This window comes from Cyanistes caeruleus, chromosome 26, assembly GCF_971803275.1.
Source record: "Cyanistes caeruleus chromosome 26, bCyaCae1.hap1.1, whole genome shotgun sequence".
Taxonomy (NCBI): Eukaryota; Metazoa; Chordata; class Aves; order Passeriformes; family Paridae; genus Cyanistes; species Cyanistes caeruleus.
In genome coordinates, this window is record NC_141726.1 from 1180483 (window position 1) to 1182771 (window position 2289).

Below are 2289 nucleotides of genomic sequence, written 5' to 3' on the forward strand. Positions count from 1 at the left end.
CAAAATCCGCCCTGAGAGGTGGCGAGGACGCCGAGGAATCGGGATGGGCTGGTTCATATTGCTGGGTGATGTTTATCTTTGTTATCCTCAGGAATTGTCACCTGGGAATCTCCTGCACCAGGGACCTGAAGCTACCAGGAAAAATGGGAAGGGCTGGCAGGAAGTTGTTTGCATATCTCTTCTTCTGGGTGGGTGACTCAGGCAAGAAATAGAGTGTAATATCTATAAAAAATATCTGCAAGATCCTGAGGCAGGGGTGGTATCTTGGCAGCATTTTAGGTGTCCAAAAAAAACCCCCAAAAAACTTGGATCCTACTGGACACTGGCACACCACAAACCACAATTTTGGGCTGCAACAAGCAGGAGCATCCAGAAAAGTCATTAGGGAGTGGGAGGGGGAGAAATCTCATCTAGAAATGGAGCTTGAGAGGGAGAAATCTCACCTGGAAACGGCAACAACAACAGAAATCACTAACTTTCTTCCCCCTTCTGCCCTCCCGCCTTATTTCTCAACAAAACTTTTTAAGTTACAGATTTTAAACCTGTTCTGAATGGATAAAAGCTTGCACCAGTGCCTGGGGAATGGCAGGAAGGCACGTGCTGTCATGATTGGAGCACCGGGAGAATGTGCTAATTACATAACAGCCCAGGAATTTGGCAGCGCCGATGCAGAAATAGGGCAAATAATCCTCTTTCCCCATCACCTCCTTCCCCAGCCCTGTCTGCTTTGCTTTTTCAGGATGGAAATTTAACGTTCAAACCCTTCCACACAGGTTTTTCACCTGGTAAAAGCTGAAAAAACAATTCACCCAGAAGTGTCGCCACACCTCAAGCCCAATTTTTTCCCCCTTTTAAAATTAAAAGAAACCAAACAAATCATCTACTAAAGAGTCATATTTTGCTTTGGTGCTCAAGAAGTGATTCCAAATCATGCCAGAAGCTGGAAATAATCTTGCTTGGCCCCACTTTGCCTGTGGGCAAAGCCTTGGCCCAGAATAATTTCACATTCCTGTCACTTCCATAATTCAGACTGCAGGGACATGAGGACATCGGTGCTTTGTCACTGATGCTGAGCAGGGAAGTAATTTCCCTGCTTGATGGAGGAAAAATGGGGACAGAATCACTGCCAGTGCCTTTCCAACCTGCTGCAAATGGTTTTTGAGTCCTTCAGGTCGGCTCCCATCCAATCCCATAAAATCAGCTCCAGGTGCTCCCTGCACTGGCATTCCCAGCTGTGGGAAATGGAAAAAGAGCAGCCTTCAGACACCGCCAGTGCAGAGCAGCCATCCCAAAATCACGAAATCGCAGAATTCCAGAAGCCCTGAGGTCGGAAAAGCCCCCACAGACCATTGAATCCACACTGTTCCCAATGCCCACCTTGTCCTGAGCCCAGAGCTCTGAGGGCCACCTCCAGGAATTCCTTGGACACCTCTGGGGATGGGTGTTCCAAACCTATTTAAAAATTGACATTTTTACAGGAGGAAATAAGTTTGTTATTGTGAAAATGACAGGGTTTTTTTCTCACAATCTCCTCAGATGAAAAGGACTGGAATTCCCAGAAAGCTGTGGGGATTTATAGGGGTTTTGGTGGGAGCTTGTTCTTGGTGGAGCCACCAGTACAATTGTTATTCCTGTGTAAATTCACGAGCTTAGAAACAAGCTTCCGTCCTTTCTCCACCTGGAAAGAGGATCCAAATTGCCCTGGAAAGAGGATCCAAATTCCCCTGGAAAGAGGATCCAAATTCCCCTGGAATGCTGGACTCAGAGGGGTCGCTCTGTGCGTGGGACATCAAGCACAAGGAGTGAGGAGGTTGAGGATGCCGCCCAGCAACAACCTCAGACACAAGGACTGCCCAGCACATGCCGGCTCTGTGACCTCTGCACCTCACCTGGTGTCACCTGAACCTCGGACTGTCCCCAGCTGTCACCTTGGCACCTCCAAGGCCATTATGACAAAGCCACCCCTGATGTTTGGCAGGTTTGGATCCAGATCAGGATCTGTCTTTGTGTAGAATTCCCAGTGAATTCCCCGATATTCTCACCAGAAGGGAACCAGGGACAAAGAACCAAGACCAAGGGAGGCTCCAGGGCTTTCTATAACCAGGGATGGGCGGAGCACCAGCACCAGGGGCCAATAGGTTGAGGGCAAAGGGGCGGTACAAAGGCGGGGCCAAAGGGTAACAACCAACCAGGGCCCAGGGGCAGAGTGACAGGGAACCAATGGGGAAGAGAGGACCAGGGAACATTCTCGAACTGGAGTGGAGAACAGGGATGACATCACTCAGGGGC

General features: G+C 49.1%; 1 long non-coding RNA gene across 1 annotated transcript; it reads right to left on the bottom strand.

The window, feature by feature from the left end:
• Positions 1-876: 876 nt before the first annotated feature.
• Positions 877-1813, bottom strand: LOC111938989 (uncharacterized). Its single transcript, XR_002869138.2, has 3 exons — positions 1679-1813; positions 1378-1452; positions 877-1232 (listed from the first exon to the last, which is right to left on the bottom strand). It is a non-coding gene; the product is annotated as an uncharacterized LOC111938989 (long non-coding RNA).
• Between the last annotated feature and the right edge of the window lie 476 nt (positions 1814-2289).